Raw genomic sequence first — 10,969 nt, forward strand, 5'->3', positions numbered from 1 at the left:
TTTTAATTTTATTAGCTGTGTTTTTATTGTTAATATACAGAAACACAACCAATTTTTGTTTATTTATTTTATATCTTGCATCCTTACTGAACTCAGTTACTACTCCCAGGAATATACATATTTTTAAAGATTCCTTTGAATTTTCTATGTAGACAATCATGTCTTTAAGTAGAGACACTCTTATTTCTTCCTTTGATTTCTGTGTACCTTTTATTTCCTTTTGTTGCCTGACTGCACTGGATGGAACTTTCACCACTGTGCTGAATAAAAATGATGAGAGAGGATCCTTCTTTTGTTCTCAGTCTCGAGGAGAAAGCATTCAGTCTTGCACCAGTAAGTATAACATAGGCTGTAGGTTTTTTTGTAGGTGCTCCTTATCAAGTTGAGGAATCTCTCTCCATTGCTATTTTTCTGAAATGTTTAAAATCATGAGTGGGTGTTAGATTTTGCTAAATTTTTTTTGTGTGTGGATTGATATTAGCAAATGATTTTTCTCCTTTAGCCAATTAATATAGTAGATTACACTGATTAATTTTCAAGTAGTGAACCAGCTTACATTTCTGGATAAACCCCATTGGTCATATATAATTATTTTCATATGTTTCTCAGTTCTATTTGCTAATACTTTATTAAGAATTTTGGCATCCATATTCATGAGGGATGTTTACCTGTAGATCGTGTGTGTGTGTGTGTGTGTGTGTAACATCTTTGGTTTTGATATCAAGATAATGCAGGGATCACTGAAGGAGTTCAGAAGAGTCAGCCTCCTCTGTTTTCTGGAAGAGATTGTGTAGAATTAGTGTTAATTTTCATTTAAACTTTTGGTAGAATTATCCATGGAAATCATCTGGACTTAGAGATTTCTGGGAGTTTTAAAATTATGAATTCAATTTTCTTAATAGCTATTGGTCTATTAAAATTATCTATTTCCTATTGGCAAATTGCGATGTTTCATACTTGTCTAGGAATTAGTCTATTTCATCTAAGTTGTCTAATTTGGGCCTAAAGTGATAACCATTGTTTTACTTCTGACATTTGCAATATGTATCTTCTCTTTTTTCTTTGTCAATCTTGCTGGTGGGACTTTTATTACCTTTTAAAAGAACCACTTCTTTGATTCATTGATTTTTGCTGGTTTTTTTCAACTTCATTGATTTTTGTTACCTCTCAAATTACTTCCTCTTTCCTAAACTCTGATAATCTCTTTAACTTCTGGCTTCTTATTTTTTGCACTGTATTTTCCCCTCCTCTTCTCACCTCATTTGCTTTTTGGGGTGATTGAATATCTTTTTCTTTATGAATTTGGAGATGTTATATTTTAATTCCTTTATGAGTTACCCTGAAGTTTTTAACTTTTATTTTTAACTTATAAATACAATTTTGTTAATATATTTATTATCCTTCTTGATAATATAAGAATCTTGTAATACTTTTTCTCGATGATGGCTCTCCCACCATAAGTGCTATTGAAATAATATATTTTAATGCTATCTTCTTCATAACCCTACATGATATTATTATTATTCTTTATTACCTCAATGTTTGTTTCAATTGACACGTTTTTAGTACTCTGCTATTTATTCCTTCTTACATCTAAGACCTTCCATCTAGGAGTATTCTCATTCTGCTGGGGATATGTCTTTAGAATTTCCTCTAGTTCAGGGATGTTGGTAACAAAGTTCTCTTAGTTTTATTGTCTAAAAATTCTTTTATCCTCATTTTGAAACGTAATTTCACTGCATATAAAATTCTATGTTAACAGTTATTTTTTCAGTACTTTAAATATATTCTACTTTTGTGGCTTCCATTATTGTCAGCTCTCAGTCTATTGACTACTTCTTTGAAGAAACTCTGCTTTTCCCTGGCTTCTTTTAAGATGTTCCTTATGACATATCTACCATTAATGTACATGCTCCTAACAATGTCATCTTAAAATATACAAGCAACAATTGACAGAACTACAGAGTGAAATCAATCATAAATTTTAGCTGGTCTTAATACATACTTCTCAGAAAATAATAAATTAAAGCATATGAAAAACAAACAGAAATTTTTAAGACCCCCCAAAATACAATGGGTAAATGTAAGCTACTGGATGCATGTGGAATTCAACTCCAGCAAATAGAGACTACTACTTTTTTTCAAGCATACATGCAGCATTTACAAAAGTATACTTTGTACTAAACCACCAAAAAGCCTCAATTAATCCACATCATGCGGACTACATTCTCTAAATATACTACAGTACAATTAGAAATTAATAACAAAACACTAAATTAAAAATCCCGTTAAGTTTTAAAACTAAATAACAGAAAACTGAATAACTCTTGGGAATAAGGGTTGCAGTCCTGTTTTTCACTTGCAGTTTATTTTTTTCTCATAAGAGTCCTCATCCCTACCTAATCTAGTGAAGGGGGATAGGGCAAAATCTTAAATAGCAAGATTGTGTTGTCATTTGGCATGAGGCTGTCTAAGCAGCAGATAGTTAAAATTAGGATGACAATTCTTTCCAGTTTGCATGGGGGCAGTGCTTTTTTATATTTACTGTCCCACAATAATTATTATAGCACCCATTTTCAATCTTGAAAATGTTCTAGTGTGTCATGTTAGTTAAGGCTGACTCCTTCTTCCCCCCTTTTGCAGTTGTTTGGAGATTTCCATCATTGAGGACTGTATGTAGTTCTATTGGGGAGGTTTGCTTGTACCACTTCTAGAAATCCAATGTCTACCTTCAGCTTATTGGTGCTCAGTCCCTCTGTACCTCTAGAATAGGGGTGTCCAATCTTTTGGCTTCCCTGGGGCACACTGGAAGAAGAATTGTCTTGGACCACACGTAAAATACACTACACTAATGATAGCTGATGAGGTAAAAAATTTGCAAAAATGTCTCATAATGCTTTAAGGAAGTTTACGAATTTGTGTTGGGCCTCATTCAAAGCCTTCCTGGGCCACATGTGGCCCGTGGATTGGACAAGGTTGCTCAAGAAGCTTTTATTTTACAGGACCCAAGACAACCCTTTCCTGGCTCGCTCCCAGATGTGGTCCACCTCTGGTCCAGGCTTTTCCCCAACAAATTCTGGGAGTACAGACTAACTCTAATGCAGCTATTTCCATCCCAATGCATCAGGGCATCTTAACATTCTCAGGGCATGTTAGTTATTCTGTGCTCCCCCAAAAATAAGGAATATATTTACATCTCTCTAAGTGATCTCATGGAAGTCTATCCTCACATGGCTGGAGGTGAAGGAGGTAGCATATCCTAACTCCCCCTCCTTTTGGGTAAGGGACAATTGAAGCTCAGCAACAACTGTAGAAAGAATTATCTACTTGAAAACTCTCTTCGCTATCTGACCCCTTTATATTTTCAATGTGAGTAAGGGGCCTTTTGGCTAGTGACTTAGAATTATGAAGCTAATATTTGACCATTTCATTTCTAAAGTCAGAAATTATGGAGGCCTCTCTTACATTCACTCTGAATCTGTCCTATTGATACCTCAATAAAAACTGATGCATAGTGACTGTTATTTTAGTGGCTTATTACATATAATATATTTTTCATGGAGAAAAGGATACTCTTAACAAAATCAGATCTTATACATACTTCTTTGTGATTTTCCTAGTATAGTTAACAATATTTCCCAAACAAATATTATACAAATCAATATATATACTTCTTTACAGTTTCACTCTTCTCAAATGTAAGTTTGGGTAACCCAATGAATTCAGAAGAAATACAAACTTTATCCCTGTCCTTAGCAAGAACGCTTCTGACAGCTAATGAGACCATATGGGAGAACTACACGTAGGTCAGTGTCTGTGGCATATTTCACGCAGAGAATGCCTCGAAAACCAGCATCACATTTCCATTCCTGAGATGGTGGTGGTGGTGGCAGTGGTTGTTATTTTTCTTAGCACCCAGAGGACTCAGCTGTTATGCTCTGATTTCCCCAGCTGTGGGCTTAGTGCTCTGCTGAAATATTCAGGAGTGGAACAGAGGAGAGGTTTTGGGAAAGAATGCGGGCAGTAAGAATCACCAAGCCACAGTATGTAGCTTTGTCGCTCTTAGAAGATTATTTGATATTTTTATTTCAGAATAAAACCACACCTGTTTCTATTAGGAAAACTGAGACTTAGTGAAGAGAACCTTGACCTGATAAACCACCCAGTGGAAATTTTTATTATTTTCATGCTGAATTGTTCTCCCTCATTGCCACTATCCACGGTGTGGATACTGAGTTTTAAAAGAATGCATATTAGGTTTCATCTTCTAAAACCAAGTTAAAGAGATGTGCTTTGGAAATTTCAAAATAAAGATTTAAAATGGTGCCAAATCAACCATGGACAAGAAACGTATTTAGTTACATTTAGTTACGTGAGCTCATCTTGCCTACCCCTCCCTATCTTGCACACACCCCAGATACCACTTACAGTTCACTTCCTCATTCTCTCATATTTCCTAGCAACCACTGGCTCCAAAACCGTGTGGAAAAGCTGCCCGCCATAATGAAAAGACCAATTAAAAATTATTTTATTTGCTCATTTTACAGTACCATTTATATATGCCACTCGGAAATGACTTAGAGAGTTCCCCACCCCCACCCCCACCTAGGCTCATTAGATCTAGAAATAAAAGCTTGTATATTCTGACCTTTCTTGTTAACTTTCCATCTTCCCAATTCCCCTCATGAGACTTCTGTCTAACATCCTGAGTTCCTTGCTGAAACCAGATTTACCCCACCTTCAGAGGATCTCTGAGGGCCTTTCTATCAAGCTAGCATTGCTTATGTCACAGATGTGTATGAGCTGGTGAATTATGCAGTTATGAATCAACTCAGTGTTTTCACCAATAGCTAACGTGACTTATCTCCCAGTCATCCTCCTATGTGCTGGCTCTGTGGAAGGGATAAGGACAGGCTGTGATGTGAAGGGCCCAGGGCCAGATTCCTCCCTGGACAACATCTGCACAGGCAGCAGGGCATCCTTGACCATCCGAGAAGAGGCTCATCCGAGCTAACTTTCCTACTAGTGGCTTTCACTGTAGTCAGTCCTTAGCTTAAAATTTACTTCTGGATATCAGTTGGAAGTATCTTCTGGTCTTATATGCCCATGAGCTGTGTTTAGCTCAAATTCCTCAGGAAGCATTTTTGTTTTGCTTTGTTTTTTGTTTTTTTTAAATGTACTAGAAAATAATTTAGTTTGATCTTCACCTAAGGTGGGCCAGGAACTTAGCATATGTAAAATACTGAATGCTGGGGTTGGTGCAAAAGTAGTTGTCGTTTTTGCCATCACTTTCGCGCCAATCTAATAGCACATTTGCTTTTAACATAGGCTTATGTGTTTGCTATACTCTCTAACGATAATTTTATAAGTCATTGGGCTTTGATTCTTTAAAAAATAAGGAAGCTTTGACTGGTTGGTGACCAGTTACCTGTTTTGATACAAGAATCTAGTGCTTTTAACAAAGTGAATTCCTTGTAACACTAGTTTCTCATGATACGCGTAGGCATTATATTGAAAACTGATTCTATGGACACATAAGTTTGGAAAATGCTTTTTAAAATAAAGTTAAATAAGTTTTAAAAAATATCTTAGCTGCTAATACAGATTGGATTGTGGTAATTGGTATATGTGTGGGAATGCTGGGAAAAAATATGTAAAGTTCTCCATTTCCTTTAACTTTTTCCCCCAAGGAGCTTCTAGGGTATTAGTAAACCACAAATCACACTTTAGGAAGCACTTTCTTATAATATGCTCAGGGTAACCCAAAATATGAGAATAAATATTCTAAGATGAGAATTACTACACTTTAATGATATTAAATTAGGGCATTTGTGAAAGTCCTTGGAGTTAACTTGTTGATATTGTATATTCTTTTTCTAACAATTCGAATTTTAAGATCCTTTTATTATCTTTTTCCCCTCTGTATGTTTGTGTGTGCATTGTAAGTGTTCCTTTTAGCCCATTTATGCCTAGTGTTCCATTTTTGGAACACTAAGCTTGTGGGAGTTATGTATCTCCTACTGCTCAGGGTCATCGCCAAGGTCTGATTTTTCACACAGAAGATTTCCAACCTCCAGCATAAATGGATTAAAACACAGAGCAGGTTAACAGTTTCGTCTCCCAGAGACAGGCTGTGTGTTTCTTTAAATGAAATGCAATCCACTCCCAATCTCTCAGTAGCCCTTAAGAGGAAGTGGGTGTCAATATTACCTGTGATTTCGCCCTTATGCTCTGAAATTCTGATTCAGTAGGTCACGGGTAGGGCCTGTCCACAGGTATATTATAAAACACTCGTAGATGTTGTTTATGTAAGCTCTTATCTGTCCAGACATTTGACAAATTAGTAAGTTTAATTAACTCTGTACCGTTAACCTACTGAAAGGTGTCACTTAGACTTTTTTGACATAGCAAGTAAATCTATATGAAAATGCAAAACAAGGGCATTTAGAAATAGCCATATCCCTTGAGATACTTTTTTGGGGGATACATTTCCCTATCTGAATGTTTCTTTTTCCTCTCAATGTTTCTCTGCCCTTTTCTGGGTCAGCCTGCCTTTACTTATTTCCCTGATTGAGTGAGTGTGTGCGTGTGATGTGTGTGTGTGTGTGTGTGTGCATGCGCCCTTGTCTCTGTGTGACTTTGACTCCTAAAACCGCCTGCATGTGGTGTCTCCATCAGCTCAGCTGGGCTCCTCTCAGCTTCCTGCAGTTTACACAGGTGTCTGGCTCTTTGGACCAGCGTGGTCTGTTTCCCCCAATCCTCGCAGGCGCCTCTGGCATGCATCGCCTCCTCCAGCCCATGCATTTTGTGTCTGTCTTCCCTCTATCCCACAGGACAGGAATGCCAAAGGCTGGGCCAGACAGACTGTTTGGAGTCCTGATAATGGGTGTACCCATGGGAAGAAACCTAGAAGAGTCCGTGGCACTTTCCATTATAGTGGCAGGCAGAGGGTTTGCATTGTTTTAAAACGGTTTGTTGTCATCCAACCCTATCTCCCCTTCTCCATCTCTCTCCCTGACTCCTTTATGCTTGCCTCATTTCCAAATTTCTTCTTCATCTTGTTGTATTTTTCCTCCCTTTTTAAAAAATCTGTTTCTCTCTTCTTTTTCATTTAGTGTTTTTCCTCTATGATAGGGAATTTCAAACCATTCAACTGTAAATGCATAGCTGAGCCAGACCCGAAGATATTACATTTACATTGGGATGATTTCTCCGTTATTCTCCTAAAAGAGTCTAGATCCAGCCAGATTTGTAGTAGTCTTTCCCATCTCAAATGCAATGTTTGTATACAAGTAATATAAATCTCAGCATGGCTCTTTTCAATAATTTATTCCAAAGAAGGCAAAAACATGGATTGACTTCTGGTGCATTGGATTTCACACTAGGAAATTGAATATCCAGTACGGAGAGGAAAAACCTCCCCAGATACTTCCAGACAAAGTTACTGAAGTTTTAAAAAAATATTTTGGGGATTGCTATATAAATAAGATGATCTGACTCACAGGGAGATTCTGGGGGTATTGGCTGTATTTGCATTGCACATGCATACTGTCACAGACAAATTTGGCAAAACTGAAATTTCAGCTATGCAGGACCTCCCCTCACTGCATCCCCTGCCACCATTATCTCTGCACTTCACTATTCTCCAAAGCTCAGTTTAGATGTACCCTGTTTCTCAAAGTCTTTGGTGACCTCCACTCCCATCCCTCAACTCTCATTGCACCTGTGTTTACCTCTCTTGCAGCAAGAATCACTTGTATGTCATCATCATACACATAGGCAACTTATTTCTTCAACCAAACCACTTATAAGACCCTTTTGGGGCACAATCCACATCAGTTGCATCATCCTTTCCTCCCAAAACATCTCATAGATTATGTTTTACCTCACAGGCACCCTATGGTCTCCTGGTGAACAAGCTTGGATGAATTTAATGAACAAGCCCTGAGTGGCTTTGGAATCCTTGCAAAGTTCTTGGTTTAGAAACAACTGAGATTTTCAGATCTAAGAAAAGGTAAATATAAAAAATTGAAGCAAAATGTCATTGCTTGATGGCTAAAAGCTTTATAGAAACCTAAAAGAGTTAGAGAAGGAAGATCTCTCAATGGAAATGCTAAGAAGAGACACAAGGAAAGACACATCACTAAGGAGAGACACAAGGAAAATGGCTCTACGACTACAGTGCATTTAAAGAATGAGAACGTTCCTTCTACCGAGGTAAGTTCTCTTCTTTCTCTCTTTTCTTCAGACTATTTTTTCTTCCCCGAATTTTGGCATATATGATTTTAGTGGCCAATAACCTGGGTTAAATAACTGCATTTTAGATTTTTTTCCAGGAACAATCTTCACCTTTGGGGGGCATTTAGTTGTCAAAAACGTACTTTTGTGAAATTTCAACTCTTGGTTAAATATCTTCAAGGTTGCAAACCGTTGCTACTTGCCAGTTCTAAAGTTTAATGTTCCACTTTCCTCACTTCACTTTTCTTTGCTTAAGATTTCAGATGAAGCCTTCCTTTGTGTGCGTGCACTCCTGTCTGGAGGGCAGCTCAAAGTGACTTCCTAATTCTGTCAGGATACTGGCAAGTGTTCTGTTAGGACAACAGGACCTCAAAGACTTCTCTGCCTCATAGAATTCCGTTGGGTGCAGCACATCCTTTAGAGTATTGCAGAAAGCATATCCTTAGCAACTACAGATCATATTTTTGTTGAAACACTTACCTCTTTTACAGACTGAAACAGGATTTGAGGGTGTCTCCCAGATATTTGCCTTGCTCCAAGGGCTTCACCTGCATAACTTTACAGTTCCGATGAATCATTTCAAGACTAAACTGTCCAACTTCAACTAAGGTTTCCAATGTGTGAACTTCTAGAAAGAACTTTAAAGCCAAATGTTTCAAAAATTTTTCCATGAGTACTTATCTGAGAGCAGTTGTATCCAGGCAGAGAGCTTTGAAAGAACAATGTCTGAGGACAAACCGTGAGAAGCTGAATAGGTTAGAATAGGTCACACACTCCGTTTTACCATCTGAGGCCCCTCCAGATGGACAGGGGTGAGAGTCTGGCTGGCCTACGGCTGAGGACAGTGATTCTCAGCACTCACCATAGACCTACTGAATCAGGATATCTGGGAATGGGGCTCAGCAATATGTTTTGGCAACCTCTCCAGCACATTCAAATTGGAGAACCACTAGAGAAGATAAGAGCATTTGCTATCACAGATTTTGGAGTGTGTGCACAGCTGTGCAGAGACCATTTTAATTAACTTTGAGAGCCCAACCAATAGTGTGGTTTTACCCTAAGATTTACCACTTGGTGGGGATTGGGAAAACTAGGAATTCACATTCCAACCACACAGTAGTGGAAAATACCTCTCTATGCTCATAACGGAATGAGAATTAAACTTTAAGAAAATGACTTTGATCCTGAGGACCTCCTGAAAGAGTTTTGGGGATTCCCAGGCTTCCTTGGACCACACTTTGAGAATCACTGTTCTATACAAGGTGCTATTTGTATCCAGTTGTATTTGCCAGCTGTTTAGGCAGATCATTTAGACAATTATTTCCAGTGTCATTTCTAATCATTTCATGTACAGTCATGTGCTACCTAACAACGTTTCAGTCAACAATGAACCACATGGTATGATGGTGATCCCATATGATTATAATGGAGCTGAAAAATACCTATTGCCTAGTGACATTGTAGTTGCCCTAACATGGTAGTATAATGCATTACTTATGTGTTTGTGGTGATGCTGGTGTAAACAAACCTGTGCCTCCAGTTGTATAAAAGTATCGCACATACAGTTACTCATAGTACACAATACTTGATAATGATAATAAATGACTATGATACTGGCTTATGTATTTACTCTGCCATACTTTTTTATCATTATTTTAGAATGCACTCCTTCTACTTACAAAAAGAAAGTTAACTGTAAAACACCCTCAGGCAGGTCCTTCAGGAGGAATTCCAGAAGGCGTTATTATCATAGGAGATGACAGCTCCATGCGTGTTATTGCCCTTGAAGGCCTTCCAGTGGGACAAGATGTGGAAATGGAAGACAGTGATATTGATGATCCTGACCCTGTGTAGGCCTAGGCTAATGTGTGTGTTTGTATCTTAATTTTTAGCAAAAGGTTTCAAAAGTAAAACAAAAAAACTAAAAGTAGAATACAGCTTATAGAATAATATTATAAACAAATAAAACATTCTGGACAGCTGTATAATGTGTTTGTGTTTTAAGCCATGTGTTATTACAAAAGGGTCAAAAAGTTTACAAAAATTAGAAAGTTTATAAAGTAAAAGAGTTGTATTAAGCTAAGGTTAATTATTATTGAATAAATAAAACTTTTTTATAAATTTAGTGTAGTCCAAGTGTACAGTGTTTATAAAGTCTACAGCAATATACAATAATGTCCTAGGCTTTAGCATTCACTCACCACTCACTCACTAAACGACTGCAACTTCCAGTTCTGCAAGCTCCATTCCTGGTAAGTGCCTTATGTAGGTTGCCATTTTTTTTGTCTTTTATATTGTATTTCTACTGTACCTTTTCTATGTTTAGATGTGTTTAGATACACAAATACCATTGTGTTACAATTGCTACAGTATTCAGTATGATAACATGCTATACATGTTTATAGCTAGGAGCAATAGGCTATACCGTATGGCCTAGGTGTGTAATAGGCAACACTAAATTTGTGTAAGTACACTCTGATGTTTACACAATGATGAAATCCCCTAACAACTCATTTCTTAGAATGTGTCCCAGTTAACTGATGCATGACTGCATATTTGTTTCCTCTTATTTTAGATTATAAATTCCTCTTAGTGTATATATGTTCTTTGCAGTGTTTAATTTAGGGATGAACTGTGGTACAAAAGTGCAGAAATGAGAACTTAATAATTATGAGCTGATTGATATTTCTTAAATAACATTTCTTTGTAAAAAGGAGCAGAAGGAGCTTTG

At 37.3% G+C, this 10,969-nt stretch overlaps 1 long non-coding RNA gene across 1 annotated transcript; it reads left to right on the top strand.

Annotated features, from left to right (window-relative positions):
- The first annotated feature begins 226 nt into the window (after positions 1 to 226).
- Positions 227 to 10,363, top strand: LOC134737455 (uncharacterized). The gene is made up of 4 exons (XR_010122369.1): positions 227 to 333; positions 6,834 to 6,970; positions 7,893 to 8,217; positions 8,495 to 10,363. It is a non-coding gene; the product is annotated as an uncharacterized lncRNA (long non-coding RNA).
- The last annotated feature ends 606 nt before the right edge of the window (positions 10,364 to 10,969 follow it).

Source organism: Symphalangus syndactylus, chromosome 8 (assembly GCF_028878055.3).
Source record: "Symphalangus syndactylus isolate Jambi chromosome 8, NHGRI_mSymSyn1-v2.1_pri, whole genome shotgun sequence".
Lineage (NCBI taxonomy): Eukaryota > Metazoa > Chordata > Mammalia > Primates > Hylobatidae > Symphalangus > Symphalangus syndactylus.